This window comes from Alligator sinensis, unplaced genomic scaffold (genome assembly GCF_000455745.1).
Source record: "Alligator sinensis unplaced genomic scaffold, ASM45574v1 scaffold542_1, whole genome shotgun sequence".
In the NCBI taxonomy this organism is placed as follows: Eukaryota; Metazoa; Chordata; order Crocodylia; family Alligatoridae; genus Alligator; species Alligator sinensis.
In genome coordinates, this window is record NW_005841963.1 from 1,980,403 (window position 1) to 2,000,071 (window position 19,669).

Sequence of the window (19,669 nt, forward strand, 5' to 3'; positions counted from 1 at the left end):
TGAGAAGACAAAAAAATCTATCAGAACTTCATATAACAAGATAAAGACAACGCAAGAAAATACATGCTGGATTTCATTATGAACAAGAAGGAAAACAGTGTGGTGAAAAAATTGTTTCCATAAGGTTTTCTTTACTTGCTTGTTTTACACTGGAAGAATGGGAGCAAGGTAGAGAATTTAGATGAGTATAAAAAAGGTAAAATTAATTAGAGCTCCAAAAGCTGAAAAAAGGCAAAACTTAAGGCAGGATGTACAAATATCCTAAAATAAGGTAGGGGCTAGTGTTTCTCAGCTACCATTTCTTATTGCCTTTTTCTTTCCCAGATAATCTGTTTATGTCATCTCCTTTTCAAAAATATGTCTGTGTTTGACCAGTCTTCTGCAATAGATGCTACTGATTTCCAGATATCTCCTTGGCCCTTTGAATTAATTAATACTGGTACTAATGCAAAATGAACCAGTGACTACCTACAAAGAATTTGCCTTTTGGGGCATGCTTGTAAAACTCTCTTTTTTTTTTTTCTCGTCTCTGTCTCACTGTGGGGTCCTTCAGGAGGGCCGTGATCTCCTCAAGGCCCCCTTCCCGTGCCAAGTTGGCCCAAGGGCACCCTCAGATTCTCGCCCACCACGTCTTTGGTATTCAAATATGTTAGGGAGGCTGCCTTTTACGCCTTCTTGGTCACTTCTTGATGGACACTAAGACCCCGTGGTTTCTCGGATCCCTCATGGGTCCCGCTCTACAATGGGTGCTTCAAGAGCACCCTAGCCTTAGGGCTATGCGTGGCTCCAGCCATCCCTTTACCACGCCCCAAGCCTCACAGCTGGAATAGACGTTGTTCAGTCTGGGTCTACACCCTCTCTCTGGCACTTGGGCTCTCCACAGCCCTGTCTCTCTCCACACCCTCTCTCTGGCACTTCTCCACAATGCCACCCCCTCTCCTGGGGTTTCTCAAGTGCAGCCCCCTTCTCCTGGGGCTCTTCACTGTCCCTTTTCTTTAGGGCCTCCTCACAATAACGCCGCCCTCTCTCCGGGGCCTTCTCAGTAATGCCGCCCTCTCTCCGGGGGCTCACCACAATGCTGCCCCCTTCTCCGGGGCTCACCACTCCCACACTGGGGCTTCTCAGCAACGCCCCCTTCTCTGGGCTTCTCAACAGCCCCTCTCTGGGGCTGGGGTCTATGCATCCCAAATGCTGCTCCCTCACTGGTGCTGGAGTCCCCACACTACTGTGGGTCCCCTATGAGGCCTCCTCCAACCCCTAATAGCCTCACCAAACCACCAGTTACAAACAGCAACACTATCACCACTCCCTGGGCTATAACACAAACAGAAGCCGCCCGGCTATAATCACGCTCAAGCCTAGCGGGGTTTCTTCATCCCGCAGCAGTGTCAGATGTTGCTCCTGCCTCAGGCTTCTCCTCTCTTCCATGACCAAGAGCTCCTTCTTCCTTGACTGCTGGTAGGGAACTCCCTCTGGCCTCAGCCCCTAGGGTTTATCAAGGAGCCAGGCCCTGCCCCTTACAGTCAGCTGACCGCTGGCAGGTGTGATTGCTTGTTAGCTCGGTTGCCCTGGCAACCAACAGCTGGGCTCCTTATTCACTCACCCCTAGGGTCCCTTCCCTAGCAGTTTTTCCTTCTTAGGAGCAGGGCGCCTAAGTGCTCTGCGACACTCCATTTTGTAAAGTTGCCCAAATCCCAATCAACATGCTTAGCCAGCATAACATTTTAGAAGATAGAGAGGATGGAAGTAAGCTTTTTCTCTGTGGTCATAGGGGGCAGGACTAGGAGGAATGGACTCGAACTACAGACCAAAAAATTTAGAATAGAGATTAAGAGGAACTTTCTCATTATAAAAATGTCAGACATTGGAACAGACTATCTAGAGACACTGTGGAATATCCATCTCTGGCAAATTTGAAGAGCAGACTGGACAAATATTTTGCTGGGGTGGTTTAGTCACAAATAATCCTGTATGTGGGTGAACTAGATGACCTTGTGAGTTCCCTTCCAGCCTTATTTTCCTATGATCCTAAAAGTCTATGGGAAATCTTTGATGCACACCAGGCTTAATTAACTGAACATAAAATATAAAACCTAGATATTTTTTCCTTCCAACCCTAGAAATGAGTTCACAACCAGTATACATACAGATTATAAGGGGGAATAAAGAGAAATAATTTAGAAAATGAGAGCATGTGAGTAAAATTCAGTAATATGAATTCAAGGAAAAAAATATTCAAAAGTAAAATGAAAGTTGCAAGTTTATTCACTCACAAGTTAGGAAATGCCCAAGTGAAGGTTCCCTATGCAACTATCATTTTGTCCTCTTTTTTGTTGATTTGCAATGCACGACTTAGTTACTGCATCATATATTTAGGGACCTACTTAATTTGTGGGTTTGCTGATTTTTCAGAAACTATGAAATCCAGGACTGTCTAGAAAATCCATGAAATCAACAAAAAAAGCTTAAAACTAAATTGCTGGCTCCCCAGTGGTGGCTGGGGATCCAGACAAGATGGTGGCTGCCCCCTCATCACTCCTTCGCCCCAGGGCCTCTCTGCCAATCAGTGCCAAGGGACGGGGTGGCATGAAGGGCAGCCAGCAATCACGATGGCAACTACCCCCTTGTCCCTCCTTCCCCCCCAGGGTCTATCCACCAATCAGTGCTGAGGAGTGGGGCCACCATAATATGCCCACAAAATCAGCTCTGTGTGTTGCAAATGGGACACGAAAAAACCTTTGTCTCACCGTGACTTAAATAGGTCCCTACATATATTATTTCTCCAAAAAGTTACTTTAAGCAGGGCTATCCAATTGGTGACCTTCCAGCTACATGCAGTCCATAGGAGGTTATTTGTAGCCCCTGGGCTCCTTTGCAGCTCCCAAGTTCGGTAACAGATTAATATGTAGCTCTCACTTGGCCACTGTTCCCCTCATCATGCCAGGTATGGCAGCAACAGTTGAGGTCTCTGCAGTCTCCACTCTGTCTTCTAGCTTCTACTTTTTGCTCACACCACAGGGAGCAGTGGGATACAGCATGGTGCAAGACAGACCACAGCATGGTGACAGAAGACCCTGTGGCCTGCAATGCCTGCACAGCACACTGCAACAGGGGAGCCTGAAACCAGGGAGCTCAGGGTGGGGTTGGGGCATCTACATGTGGTACAGCAGAGGTGGGAGAGGCTTCCCCACATCTGGTGCAGCAGGGGGGACCTGTGGCTCATCATGGCTAGAAAATGGTAGGTGGAGGTTTGCTTTTGGGAATTGGCTTGTAGGTAAAGTAGATATGTATTAGAACAATGGTCCAGGGCAACGGCAAGAGTTAATTGATTTCAAAAAGCCTGTCTGTGACAGTCTCCTTCAAGGTCCACTGTGTCTGACACAGACAAGGAGACACACAGGTTGGAAAATTGAAGACATGTACCACAGTGTAACATAACAGAGATAAAGGACTCTGCAGCATTTGTGCCAGGTCACCATGCCCAAGTGCATAGCCCTAGGGCTTTCTGGTTTTGGTAAATGCACCAGATAAGGAGGACACCGGAAAAAAACAAATTAGGGTGTGTGCATGTGATGGGCTTGTGAAGCAAGGGAATATGCTGACAGGAGAAATCGACCACAGAGAGACCAATCAGTGATGCCCAAATATGAAGAATCATCAGAGGAGAGAAAGAATACAAAAGGGGAACCCAAGACCACAATGGACAGAGGGCACACCACCAGCTCATCTCACCCACACCACTGGGGGGGGGTCTCAGCCTCCAACCTCCAGACAGTTGACAACTGACATTCAAGAGAGAACCTCAGAGTGAAGCTCGTGTACTGGCCAGACGTACCTTGATTCTTTGAACCCTGGGACTGGTAGATATAGAATTGTTTGTATTATTCTTATCTGCTATCACTGTGTATCAATAAAATTTGCCAGTTATTGAATGGAGAAGTCATGGTCGGTCTGAGGGTTCTGCATGATCCAAGGTATCTGGGTCATAAATCCAGTGCCAACAGCTCACACTGGCATGGTTCATGGAGCATGTGGCCTCTGGCCGCTTATAAGATAGACAGTCCTATACTAAAGTATTATGCAATTTGAGAACTGCTCCTCAGTTGAGGTTACTTTCATTCCAAAGTGCACCTTTTGAATCTCCACGTCATGAATTTAAAGGGAAAAAAGTCATGAGGTTATTTTTGAAGATAAAAAGAAACATGTATTTTCCCCCCACCAGCTCAAATATTGTTGACCTATATAATGCTTTTTGTCCAAACTTTAAATTAAAAAAAATCAGCTTGGGAAAGAGACCTGATCAGTACAATTTCAGAGCAACAGCACTCATATCACAAAGTTAAAAACATGTGAAAACATGGAGGTCATAATGAAAAGTGCTTTCCAGCATTAACTGGTTGCTACTAAGTGCCCTGCCTGAGATAATAAAAAGGATTTAACTCCCTAGACAAGAAGTGAAATGCACTCAGAGGAAGCAGCTGCTTGTGGACATAATAAAGGGTAATAACTTCCTAATACACATGGGAGAAAAAGGACTTGTGCAGAAGCAATGCTCCATTTAACCTGGCTTTGAATAGAATATGGATCCTGCATGGATGATTTTAAGGCAATGGTTCTATTGACTCACACCCACTTTACCTGCTTCTCCTTATTCTTAAATCAGAATAAGGACTTCCAAGTAGTTCACAGTTACAACTTTCAGGCTGCTTCTCTGAGAAGTGACTTCCTGGTTATTTAAAATACAGTTGTTCCTTCCCCACCCTCACTTGTTCTTGGTGTGATGAACTTTGCACTCTTGTGTGCATAACTCATTTTCCTCACTGCAGGGAAAACATGAGTTACTCAGAGGGAAAACTCTCTCTCTCTCTCTCTCTCTCTCTCTCTCTCTCTTTTAATCCCAGTCTTTTTGCTCTCTGGTATTAAAAGAAACAAAAAAGTTGCATCCCCACAAGCAGGAACATGAAGTTTGTGGTGCCTCAGTCTTTTAAGGCTCCACAAATTTCACACAGCTCATGTTAATCCATTGGTCGTGCTGCATATTTGTAGCACAGCGGCAAAATTAAACAATGCACCCAAAAAAAGTGGTGTGGTGCACGTGGCAGCAGATTGTGCCACCTGAAACCAGAGCCTGGCTGGCCAGAGCCATGCTCTCTCTACCTGCCAGCCAGGCTCTGCACAGAGGCCCCCAGGTGTCTAGGCAAGGCTTCTGGGGACATCCCAGGTGCTGGCCATACCCTCCCCAACCCCAGATACGGCAATTAGCTTTACACCAGAGCACACATGCAGGGGCATACCTGGGGACAACTTGCAGCCACACAAATATGTGTTGCTGTTATTTGTCCCCAGGGAAATACACATTTCCACTTGTGGGACGCATCCAAAGGCCACATTCAGACGAGTGTAGCTATGCGATATGTACTGCCGCAGACCTGTCTGTAGTGCTACATACTGCACTTTCAGGCATTTCCCATGCTACTGCCTTGCAGCATGGGTGGGGTTTGATCACTGGAGATCCAGGCATTAAAAATCCTGCACAGGAAAGAAGCAGGGAGGCATATATGGGGACAATGTGTGCTACCCAAAACTAGAGCCTGGCCAGCTGGAGCCACACTCTGGCTGCCAGCCAGGCTCCACGCTGCAGAAGCAATGCAACTGCAGCTTCCCCCCCGACATGCAACTGTGCTGGCCTCAGCCTCCCCTACCCCACCCAGGATAGCCTGCCATGTGCCAAAGGGCATGTGGCATGGATGTTCACCAGGAACAACTAGCAGTGGCACAAGGTGTCCCACTGCTAATTATCCCTAGGAAACCAAACGTCTACACTCATTTGAATGTAGCCAAAGAGTTCAAATTCCCATGATTCACCTCTTCCACACTCTAGCAAGCAAAGGAATATTTGAATGCTTGTTGCAATATAAAATTAACTCATTTGTGTGGATACCCAGTGTCCATTAAATGTTACAAAATATAAGAAAAGCAATTGCAAATACAAGGGATATAGAAACTACTAACCCAAAGGGAAGAGAGGTGGCTAGATCAAGTACTGGTAGTATTGCATTATCCTTCTGTTTGGCATGTATCAAATAATGGGATTCTGAGACTTTCAGCCACCCACTTCCTTCTACTGTAAGACCTCCTAACACCCTAAATGAATTCATAAATGAAGAGACAAATGTTGAGGAATTCAAAGGAAAAAGGAGTTGCTCAACTATTGTACCAGAGTCCAAGAGGTGATTAACTACAAGGGAGAATTTACAAAGTCATGTAGTGCCAACCACTCTGCAGTAATTCCATCTTTAAAAGAAAGTTCCTAATTAGATGCAAGTGAAGACATCGTTTGCATAATGGAATGATCTTCCTTGAACATTCCCTATCATGTAATTCCCTCTTCCACCATAGTTCTATACTACAACCCTTTCATTTTCAGTTTCTCAGTTTCCTCTGCTCAGCTCTTTGCCCATCAAAATCTCCTTTATCCATTTTCCTTTTCTAGTTCTCTTTCCTTCTCTCTTTTAAACTATATCCTCTCTCCCTTCAACAACTACCCTTAAATTATGATTACAAACTCTGGCACCAAGCACTTAGCTGGTTGGAAGCCACATCTTTAAGTGAAGAAATTCATATATTATTGTCCCCTCAACAGCTTTAAGCAGGTGTGAGTTCAGTGCCATTGTGGTAGGCAAACCATTTCAGATAAAATAATAAGGCACCCAAAGCTTCTGTTCAGTGTTGAACCTGAACCAAATTGTTGTAATTCAAAATGTGCAGGTGGTTATTTGCTATTATTTTTAAAGTGCATGCACTTCTGCACTTCAAGACTAGAAGCAAATGCCAAAGTACCTAAAGACAGGCTGTTTTCAAGATGCTTTATTCAGTCAAAACTGGAAATAACAAAAATCTCATTAAAGCCTGTTCTCCTAAGATTCCCAGCTCCATATTTGCAGACCAAAAGGTTTTGATGTAGCTAGATGCTCACACAAATGTTGGAATGAATATCAAAAATTTGTTTTGCATCCACTTCTATTCCTATCAGAAATCTCCTTAATATCAGGGACAGATATTGACTGGATGCTGCACAAAACATTTGAGCTATTTTACACTCCCAATGTTAGACTAGGTAAAATCACAGTGCTAATCACAATCACTACATAGCTGAACTTGAGAAATGAGTATTGTCTGAAACTCTAGACTGATAACATGAAAATGTTTGCTGAAAACCGCTTCCCTGACCTGCATGAAAATATGACTAATGTAGAAATATGACTATGTACTACATTTTACACTTTTCATTTAAGGAAGTTTGAACTAAAAGAGTTGGTCGGTATAGGAAGGAGAACAGAGACAATTGGTAATTAATTTGTTTAATTCAATATATATATATGGAGAAGCACAGATGCAACAGTGTTGCCAGACAATGTTCTAGGAGCTCTTGAAGAAAGCCTACTATTATGAGTTACAGAAATCACATATCACAAGTGTCACTCATCCCCCTCCCTTCCCTCACTTCAGCAATAAAAATAGTCTGTGTGCGCGGAAACACACTTGAATCACAATAGTTTCATGTACCAATCTTGTGGTTTTAAGGGCGCAGAGTGGGACAAAGGAGTGTCCAGATGTAGAGACAGTCAAAAGGTGCTCACATATTTCATGGCTCATAAAGAAATATGTTGGTATTAGCTTAATTTAAGGTACAGTGAGTGTAATTGTGCTTATATGGAGAAGTGTCTCATCTTGTCCTCCCTTGACAGTTGATGTAAAATGAAACAGAATACCCTAAAACTCAGTATTTTCCATAGTTCATGAACTCATGCTGTTTTGGAAATTAGCGTAGGCAATTCCATCTCAGATCTCTCTGGTTCACAACAACAACAAAAAAGTCAAGTTTTAAAAAGTGAAAAAAAGAGAGGCATATAAATGTTGTTCCTTTATTTCTGTGCTAAACGTATGAAGTGTACATTGGGCACACATACTTGTTTCTGTCACTGATAGTTTTCAATTAACGAAGTCGTAAAGTTATCCATTTGTTTTCTCTCCAGTTCCTCACTGATAATTAGTTTCTTTTATTATTTAAATTCAAGATAGTACTAAAAGCTCCCAGTAAACAACTTTGTACGTTGCATGAATTACCAAAACAAGTCCTTTTCAAAAGGTTCTTTCAAGAACATGTGAAATTCCCCACCTTCAGCATCTTTCCCTGTGGAGCCAACTCCCAGATGAGGACTCTACCAATCAGTCAATGAGTCTGAAACCACAGGAATATATGACTATATAAACTTTAAGCAATATAGTCTATTATTTGATTGACCTGATGGTTCTCTTACATGAAACTATCCATAGTACCTGCAGTTGGGGATGTTTTTCACTTATTTCTTGTATTTTTTTAACAGATGCTTTTGTCTGTTTTTTTCCTCACCTGATTTTAATCTTTCTGTAACACTCTCCCATCCCCCAAAGTACAGAATCCAACCCCAACATCCCCTTTTTCTGGGAAGTGTCAGTTCTTTTAGGGCCAGCAGAGATCTCTCATCATGCACAGATCCAATGTGTTATCTGCTGACCATTCCAGAACAAAGACAAATTTTGTGTGAAATTCAGTTTCCTACTGTCAGGGAAACTGCTCTCTGGGGAAGGTGACAGGAGAGGCGCACTTTGTTGTGAGACTCTAAAGACTCAAATCTATTATTTGATCTTTACTTTCTTGGTAAGTATTTAACAAATTAAGTGCATTGCAATTAGTGGGAGCTTCTATGAACATGTAAGCAGAGGATTTCTCTGTAAGGTGAAATCCTTACAGAGAAAAGCAAAACCTCAGTATTTAAGATTAATTTGGTAAGTTTCATTCGGAAGCTGAGAACTTTGAGGAGGAGTCAGGAAGTTGAAACCTGTGCAGCTTTTAACAGTCTAAAATCATGTTGTTTATTTAGGTCAAATTTTCTGAATGTCTGTTAGCTCTTTAATGATTTGTTAATATTTGCAATTTTCCTTGAGGCTAAACAAATGAGGAAGCCATCTTGTTTTCCACATCAATGGACCTAGCATGCTATAGCAGATTGCCATGGCAACAGGAGCTAGTGTGCCTGGTGTGAAGACAACAGTGTAGGCCTCATTTCCTAAAAGCATGTGTCTACTAAAGTTGAATCACCAATTAAAAGACTTTTCTGTCCTCCAGGGCTTCAGAGATGCAAATAGAGTTGTGAAGCCTGGCTGGTCAGTTGCTATACCTACTAACGCTTATTGATTGTCTAAAAAATAGAGTAATTTTCACTAAACAATGAGAACAAGGATATTTCTTGAATTTCATTGAGCACTGGATTAATCATCAAAAATAAAAGGATTGTTTGAAAGAAAAGACTGAGACAATTCTTGTTTTGACTTGTGCTTATTGGGTAAGCAGCTTAAACAAGAGGGTGTTCTTTCTGTCTTGAAGAATCATACAGTTAAACTTCTATGATATCAACAATATCATGTTTTGTCATCATTCCTCTGTCAGTGTGTGTCACAAACATTTAGTATTAGTGAGGATTAATTATAGATTGAATAACAAAAAAAGATATGAGACTATGTTATGACTCTACCAAGAAAGCTTTAAGGCATCATTCATACGTTTATAAATGCACCACTCTGACTGACTTCTCTGTCTGTCTTAAAGTAAGATAAAATAAGATGCTTTCAGTTGCCTTTATTAAAGCAGAACCAATCTAAATTATATCAAGAAAGATCAGTTTTAAAAAAGGCACCAACAATAAATTGATGGTGCCACCACAAACTTGTTATGCTTAGCACAGAATCATCAGTATGGCTAGCTCTTGCCAAAAACTAGTCTTCGACAGCTCTTCACTTTTTCAGGTATAATTCTGATAATATTTAAATCCCTTCAAATTAGTTAAGAGGCATACATTTAGAAAAAGTGGAAGGGGGTTATTTTAGTAAAAGAATTACAGTTAAATTTTTTCCTCAGACAATCATTGATTTAGTCAATGGTCACTGCCAATTTTGCATCCAGCCTTGCATCAAATACAGCTGTTTATTGTACAGGAAGTATCAGAGCTGGCCTGGAATAAGTTTGCAGCAATTAACGTTGACTACAGAGACATGTGTATCTCATAGCGGTGGCCCACTTACAACAAATGTCCTGAAGTCTTTGAACTACTTGAAAAGATGGCTAGTGCAGTTGTTAATGGATCAAAGACTTAAGCTGATCTTTAGCTGTCATGCCGTTCCTGCAGATAATTAGTGACCATATAGTGTTTGTCAGTGTTTGTGTGTTCACAAATAGAAGAAGGTCCTAAAATGACCAAGAATTATTTTATTCCTCACCGAATGATACTAAATCAAAAACAACTCTACCATTATGTTTTTAACTACTCTTGACTTTTGTGCAAATATCTTTCAGAGAACAGTCTGAATTCTAGTGTGGATCCAGCATAATAAAGCAGCCTAACCTTTTGACTGCCCCATGCATAAGAGGAAGGTATGCAAATGCACAGCACTTTTATTAACTGAATGAGTACTACCTGTCAAGGCCTACTCACAGCACTAGAAATATGTACAGTCAGTTTGTAAAGGCATTAGGTACCTCTGAATGAAGATTGGGCCTTGGTAGACTTTTTCTAAAGGATCTTGTGCCTTGTGCCTATATATTTTAATGGGAACTAGGTATCCAGGACCCAAGCCAAATTAACGAACTAGATGTCTCAATAGAACATAAGTGTAATTCAAGCAACCAAGCTGCAAAAATTGCAAATAATCCTTTTCCAGCAGCCCCAAACTCATAAAGCATCCTAGTGCATTTGACACTTGTATTTTGGACTGTAAAAATACTGAGGCACTGAAACTTAGTCCTCTCTTTATGTATGAAAGTGCCTCAGTCTGAGTAGGTAGCCCCTAGGCTAGGGACAGACATTACACATAAACAGGTTTAAGTGATCAGAAACTGATTTAAACCTGTAACAGAACAGATGTTCAGTGCACATAAACCAGTTTGAAAATGCCTGAAACCAGTTTGAGATAAACCTGGTTGAATGTAGTATCAGACTTATTTGACTGAAACCAGTTTATGCAATGTCTGTCCCAGACCTCTTTCTGGTTTAAGATAAACTAGACTCCCCCAGCATCCCAGCATGCTGTCTGGGCTGGGTGGGGCTCTCTGCTCCACAAGCCCCTCCCCTCTGCTCCCTGACCAGAGCTCCAGCAGAGACTGCAGAGACAGCAGGGTCTGCCTGGCTTCCCTCTGCCCTACCTCCTCACCTCAGTGCTTGCTGGACAAGCAGGGATCCCCCTCCCTCCGTCCTATCTCCCACAACACGGACCTTAGCCCCATGGACCCTAGGCATTTGGTATGCTAGCTAATGCCGAGAGATGTCTGTGTATGTGTGTCTCCAATTTCATTGGGACAGGCAGACAGAACAGTGACTGCTTAGGAATTCATGGAGGGAGGCTATTGCTTTGTTGATGAGGTGATAAACACTGTTATCACCTCCTTGTAGGCTTGCTTGCCTGTCAATTTTCTGCACACAGTATAAAGAAGCAGGGATGGAGATTGAAAAGCTCCATATCATCAACAGATGCAGCTGGGGTGCTGGCCACATGCCTTTGGGCTCTGCCCCCCAGGTGCCTCCACCCCACGGCCCCCCACTCTGTGACACCACAAAAATCACTTCGTACATACTTTTGCACAGGGAAGAGGGTTTTTTGTTGTTGGAGGGTGGGGTGGCTGGTGGAGGGGCTCTTTTTTGGGGGGAAGGAGGGAGGAGGGGCTCTGTTTGTTAGGGAGGGAAGGGGATCAGGGCTCTATTTGTTGGGGAGAGAGGGGTGCTATGTGCATTGGGGAGGGAAGGGAAGGGTGGCTCTGTGTTGGAGGTGGGGGGTGGGAATCTGTTTGATGCAAGGGAGATAAAGACTTGTTCTTCTGATATGTGTCTACAGTGAGTGTGGTCCAGGAGCTGGGCAGGTGGAGTTGGAGGTCCATGGGTGGTAGTACAGGTGAGCTAGAGCAAGGAGTGCTGAAGGAAGTGGTTGGCCAGGGCCTCCCATACCGAGTGCCCTGGCCCCCGCTGGTGAGTGCGTGACTCTCCTGGGGCCTGGGCAGAGAGGATCTACTGGGGCCAGCAGAGCCAGCACCATAGCCAGCAGGAGCATGGGGTGCTGGTCATCACTGCTAGGGGCAGGGGCTAAAGCACCTATGGTGTAGGGAGGCAGACTGGGCAAGAAGAGAGCTGCTGCATGCTACCCCTAAGCTGGGCACACTGCTCCTGGGCAGGAAAGTGGCTGGCAAAAGAGCAGAAAATGGGTCTGGCTTTTAAAGATGGCTGCTGCATGCTGACAGCAGCAGCTGGAGCCTGGCGCTCCCCTCAGTGGTGGTAGGGGCCCATTGCAGGGCTACAGGAAACCTGGTACAAATCTGTTCCCTAATCCCTGCATGTGTAGACATCTGCCCAAAAATGCTTACACCAAAGTATCTTACACCAGAGTAAACTTAGGCCAAAGTAAATGCATGTGTAGATGAGCCCAGTATGTAAGATTTTTGTGAATTACTCTGTCGAGTCACCTAGGGAGAAAATGCACCTAGTGCCCAATTCTGTGAATCCACAGTTTTGCCAGGCACAAGCAAATATTAAGCATGCTGACACCAAAGTGGGAGGCACCAAAGGATGTCAACAAAGTGCAAGGTAGCTCTGTACAGAGATATCCCATGCCAGCTCTATACACCCCAGTTCTAGAACTGGAAGGACAGCCATTTAGAGAATGATTGAAGGTAAGCCAATAAGCTCTGCTTATACCATCTGTATCATCATGCTATCACAGCTATACTGCTTAGGCATCTGGAGCTGGCATGCACAAGGCAAGCTCAGGTATGATGCTGCATTGAGTTATGTAAACATGCTATATGGGAACAATCTGGATTTTGCCCCTAGAGCTTTTGGAAATACCAGTAAGAGCCTAAATAACATAATTCAGATGCCTACATTTGTTTCCAAACCTTACCCCAGATCTGCTCAGAGCTTTGACACAACATAATGGTGTGGTCATTCTCAAACCAGTAGCATAGCACCAATCCTTTTTAGGCCATAATTCAAATAAAAAGTAATGTGTCTGGTTTCCCTTTTTAAAAGCCTAACTAACCAAACACATTCCATCTAAGGATTTTCTGATAGATAAACTCAATATATGTCTTCCTTGGACAATCAACAACAAACTGTAGATATATGTTCAGGCTTACTGAAGCTAATCAGCATATATCCTTCAGCAGTTTCCTACATGGGGTTAGTCCAGTTTTGACAGAGCTCATTAGTTTTCAGCTATGAAGGAAAACAGTCTTGCTAAACAAACAATGCTGAAAGGGACAAAGAAAATTCAACCTGCATATACCTTCTACCACGTTTAATGTGCTAGAGTTACATTTTTTCTTAAAAAGAAATGTCATTTTTTTTAAATGTCTTTAAAAGATTACTGTTTGGAAATGGATAGGAACAATGTAGGAAATTTATGACACTATATAAAAATTATAAATTTTTACTTGAAATACTGAACTCAATTGTGGTTGACTCATCCTCAAGCAAGATAAAGCAGAGATTGATGAAGTCCAAAGAGCAGCAGTGAAAACAGGTGGAGGTTTGGTGGGATTTATATGGATAAGATATTAAACTAGACAAGACAGGAGTAAGAGGAAATTTGATGGAGGTGTGCAAAATTGTTGGAGGTATGTGTAAAAACTAATCAATCTCTTCTTTTATTAAACTTGTCCCATCATTTGATAACATAGACATGCAAATTAAAAGGAAATAAATTCAGAAATATAAAAATAGGTATTTCTTTATGATGACATCATCACTGCTGCAGCAAATCAAGTGAAAAGGCATGGTTAGAGTTTTAAAAATTGGATAATGCTACAACTGTTAATACCTTCTACAGATATTAGGTCACTCAGATATAAAGATTATCCCACATGAGGGTTATCAAAATATATTTTGTGGGATATATATTGAAGGACCTGGGTTTGAAGGGCATTTTTCCTCTCACATGCTACAGCTGTACAACTGGCTTGATGCACTGAAAGTGATTTTGCCATTCTCTGAAGTGTCCAATGCAAGCCACTGCCAGCTTTTATCTTTTATAGATTTCAATTTTGTTTCACTGCCCATTGCTTGTAATTATCTCAGATGCATGAAAATAACATTTTATCAACTGATTTTTATCCTTTTCCATTTGGCAAACATTGATTTCTTGTGTGTGTTTTGAGCCAAGCTGAAATCAACACATCTGTTTCAGTTTAATATCTTCAGTTTATATGATAAGGCTTTTATAGAAAGATAGTGTCTTTCATGCAATTGGTTCATAAAGATCTTTACTAACAGCTGGAATCTAGCCAAAAGGTCAGGGGTTTAGTGAAATTTTCAAAATGTATAATCAGATTAGGTCTCTCACCCCAATGGTGCTTTTGAAAATCCTTATCTGCATCTTTAGGCACCTATATGCCTTTGAAAATCCGGTCCTCAGGAACCTAAGTCTCATTGATCCTGGTACTTAGACATTTTGGAAATTTTTATTCCGTTTAAAAAGAACATGCCATTTCTATGCAGCACCATTCCAAAATAGACTTGTATACTTTAAGATGGATCAGATTTTGGGGGGGCACTTTTAATACCATCTCTTTTGTAACAGGCTTGTGTTTGTTTGTTTGCTTGCTTCCCATTCTGTTCCAAAACAGACAACAATGATTCTAATGTTTTAGAATCTCGAGGAGATAAAATGCATCAATTCAACCTTACACGCTGATCCACTGTGTTTTAGCAAAAGAAGAATTTATATTGAGTAATAAGCAAAAAGGTTTTTAGGTGGATGGCTGATGAAGAAAATCATTGTTCATTCTTGCATAATGAACCACAACGACCATTCTAAGGTAGGAATGAGAGAGTTGGCGCTTTATTCATTAGGTCAAACAAAAACAGGCAAATTGGTGACTTCTAGAAAATAGCCTAACTCTTAGTCACTGCATCTGGCTAAAAGTTTGGTTATGTTTGCACTGCAGTCTGCAAGATGGATACCTGAAGATAGATACCTGAAGTAGTCTCTGTGCCAGAGGCAGTTTAGTTGAGGCAGCACAGAATTTACCTGGGCTAATTTATACTGATCAAAAACAAAGCTCTGCTGAAATTATGCCTGATATGCAAATCATCTAAAGTGAATATAGTTGTATGATTTCAATCCAAAAATATAAATTAGTCTCAGTTGGCTTGAAATATGACCTTCTGATTCACAGACCTTATACACCTTGATGATCAAAGTCCTGTCTCAATTTTATTTACATAACAAAGTCCAAAGTAATGCAACCTCGGTGCAGTCTCAAAATTCATTGAATAAATTTCATTTAATGATTGTGTCTGGTAGAATCAACTCTCCTTTAACACTGCACAAGAACGTGCAGGATTTGCTCCCCTGAATAGCTCCATTGCAGTCCATGTGATCACCAATGCAAGTGAGGCCATGTGCTATTGCACAACCCAGGCAAACTGCAGAAATCATAGTTTAAGTAAAAAAAACTTGGAAACCATCATAAAACTCATGGCATTTCAAAGTCACTTTCATCGCACAGGTTCCAACAATAAATGATTTTTCAGTTACCTTATTTTTATGACATTTTTTATTGAGTTTCCTTATTATTTTTCAGTATTTTCCTTCCTCCTGTCTTGTTTTCCCCCATTTTGACACTAAAACCAGGAATAGGCAAGGAAAACTGGGGGGTGAAATAAACTAAACCCCCTACCCCAAATCTAAAAAGAAAAAGAAATGTTATGTTTTCCAGTTTCTCAATACAACCTGAAACATTTCCTTTAAAAAAATCTTTTGCAAAAAATTGTTGTTTGGGGAGGGAAAAAATGAATCAATTATTCATTTTACTAGCTTTACTAAGAGGAGTATCAAAACACCAGGGCAGAGACACAAGGGGTGAGTTTTTAAGGTATTTATGTGAATACATATGTATTGTACAATTTCAGTCATCTCCAAACCTTAAATCTGGTTCACTGCTATTTTTAAATGACCTCATTTCTTCAGTTACTACCTTCCTTAATAATAGGAACAGGACCAAAACCAGAATATACACTGACACAAGTTATAAAATAGGCTTTGTAGGTAATTCACATTTCTGTGTTGTTCTGAATTGTTATCTTGCGCACAGTAGGTGATCTCATTAATGAGTTTATGGATCAATGCAATGAACAAATCGAAATCAATGTTGGTTGGTTCTTAAACTACCATTAATATGGGCTTTCTAGTGTTATTTTGTTAAAGTTGCATACGTGTATTAATCTAATAAGTAGTTTCCCATAGCTTTTGATGATTTTGTCTCCCATATCTCTCTACTTGTCACCTTAGATGTATTCTAAGCATTTCTCCTATGATCCAAGCAAACTTCAATTTGACCCTTTTACCGAGAGCCTATATGTAGCACTTGCAGTCTGCAGGTTTTTAGAGGAATAAATGTGCTATTGGAACACCACTATTTACTTGGATGCATAAGCAATCACAGGAAAGTCATCCTGCCCCAAGCCCCTAGTAAGGTGAATAACAGAAGTTTAAATTCCCAGTTGAGAACTATGGGAAACTACTAGTTACATTTACAGTGTTACATGAAATATGACATGCTGGCATGTCATGCTGGCCATATTGCTGAGCTAGCAATGGAGTAACACAGAACAACAATGGATGTGTAAACCAATATTTAAAGGAAGAAAGAAAGAAAGAAATGATAAGGTGCTTTATCCCAAGTGCTTTAAGATATCTTTGCAAGGATGGCAATGTCCTACTTCCCTGGGACAACCAGAGGTTGACAGATTTTGACAAACTTTTTTCTTTAGTATCAGTCTATCATTAATTCCTGGTAGGTTTGGGCTTAGTGAAACAACTTGCTGTTTCAATGTGTGAAATTTATCTCCTCAGAACCAAAAATTATAGTGTATTCCATTCAATTTGTCACAACATTCAGTGCAGCGAATAAATATGGATATTTTTGTTTATGAATAATAAACAGATAAACTTTCAGACAAAATCAAGGAATTGGTTGATTTAGTTCTACATGTATATATTATTATGTTATCACAGAGCAGTGGTTCTCAATCTCATTAGCCTCAAGGTACCCCTCAGAAAATGTCAGCTCTTCATTTTCACTTGTTTTTTGACTACTGAAAAAAATAGAGCAATTCTTCTTTCAGCTTCTGAGAACTCAGAAAGAGCATAATGGTTCAAAAATACTTTTGACATTATTGATTCCTATTTGAACTCTCTGGATTTATCTTGTGAATCATGTGTGACATCGTTCAGCACTCTTGAAAGAATCTCAAGAGTACCAGGGTGCCTTAGCTTCCTGGTTGAGAAGCACTGTCACAGAGCCCAGGGGCTCATCTACAAGAGACGCTGACTGCTCAGTAGCTGAATAATACTACTCAGTAGCGTGTCACAGCACTAACAGTGCTAATACGTTACTGTGCAGGATTATTAGGCTATTGCAGTAATAAGCAGCATCACTTATAAGATGTTCGCTGGTACTACTGCACAGGAAATGCTTGATTATACAGGTACTAAATAAATGCATAGTAACCACTGTGCAGTAGCGTCTTGTGTAGACACACCCTAGGAGTCCTAGTCATGGACCAGCATACCATTGTACTTGGTGCTGTGGAATATATATATAAAAAGACCACCCTTGCCCTAATACATTTACAATGAAAAATATAAGATTAGAGACAACAGATTGATACAGAAAGATGAGAGAGTATGAGAAAAAAATCAGTTAGATAAATGATATTATCAATGCACTGATGGCTAACTGTTGTCTAGTTGTTTGTAGACAAAGGAGAGTGTTTAGACAGGATTTTCAGATCAACAATGAGTCACTTTGGTGGTGTAGAGGGGACTCAAACTCAGATCACTTTCATCAAAAAGTTTCAGAAAAAATCCAGAAGTGTAAAAAAAAAAACCAGAGGGACAGGGAGAGAGCTGGCAATAGTTTTTCATTCCATTCATGTCTGATATCATCTTGATTCCCCCCCAAAACTGGCCAAACCAGTTGACTTGTTAGCTGCTGCACTGGGAAAAATCACTGATGCTCTCTGTGGGAATGAGTTAACAATGACTTGATAATGCTCCACCACCTGATACAATCAGCCTACTCTCCACGCATGGTGAACCAAGCCTGAACTGTGAAATTACATCCTATAAAACTGTAGATGTCCCAGCAGACTTCATTGAGAGTTGCAAACACTTTTTGCTGACTTGGAGAATATTTATATATTTCCCCTCCAGAGCACTTTCTACACATTTGGGTTTTTTTCCCTCAAAAACCACATTAGAAAGTATATGTGGAAATTATGCAAAGCTTGTAAACTGGTGTTATATTGCTCACTTTCATAAACTACCATTAGCAGGACACCACAAAAAGGAAAACAACAAACCTGAACTGATCTTGAAAACAAAATAGTGTGCTACTGCCAAGATCAACTGGTCAGATATTAGGTTTATCAGAAGCAACCAAGCAATTGAGAATAGCTTAAAAACTGGTTGTGTTACAAGGAATTGCAATAGAAAGTATGTGTCTAATTGTAGTTTGTGCCTTTAAACATATCCTTTATAGTTCATGCACAGGGCTCTGTGCAATAATAAAGAGACTCCACTTGGACTGTAGCAACCTTATTTGTACTGCAGCCATTGCTGTTGCTTGCATTGTGTGTACATTGTGTGTTCAGTTGCTGTGCGATCTCCAAGCACGTGGAGCTTCCTGAAAGCTTTCTTGTGTCATCCTCCAAATCATTCCCTACAAATCCTGTTCCATCCTGCAGAAACCTGCAGGTTGTTACACTCTCCATATAAAAATCAGCGATTGAAACATTCTGTCTCTTGAGTGCATCCTCTTATTTTCAGCCCTGCCTCCTTTAATCCTTGTACACTCCCATTCCCTCCTTGCTCCAACTCCACCTCTTCAGTGCCTTCTTTCCTAGTGGAAGAGACGTTCATTTCTGATTCTTTTAAGAAGTCTCTGATTAACTATCCCTGCTTCCACTGGGTCTAGATACAGATATTTAAAAAGCCTAAGGTGGAACTGATCTAAGTTTCATGGTTTTCTGTATGTGGTGTAGTTTTAGATCAGTAGCAAACAGAATGCATGCTTGCCCTTTCGGGGTTGGGGAGGGCGAGTCTTAGACCAGGTTCCAACATTTTTAAACCATTCTATATAGGCTGAACATCTATTCTCTTATGGTTATAGACTGGTTTTTTGTGCCAAATTTCTGTTCTGTTATGAGTATTGACTGGTTTCTGATCACTTATACCAGTTTCTGATCACTTATCATGGTATAACTGTAATGTCTGTACCTGGCCTCCGTGTACTTTGAAGAAGTATATGCATGCACTCTCATTCTTAGGTCAGACAGCCAAACAGATACCTCATTTGATGCAGGCCTAATTTTCCTGGTGTTTGATTTCTGTCAAAACATGAACATCACTCTCTTTTATACTCAGTGCCCTTCTTAGCTGCACTGCTGCTCTTCTATCAGTAGGTGGCTGGGATGAGCATGCAGCCTGACCACTTTGTCCCAGGAATGACCCACAAAAACTTTACAGATACACACCACAATGTCATGATAAAAAAATGATAGCACATTTTATCCCATATACT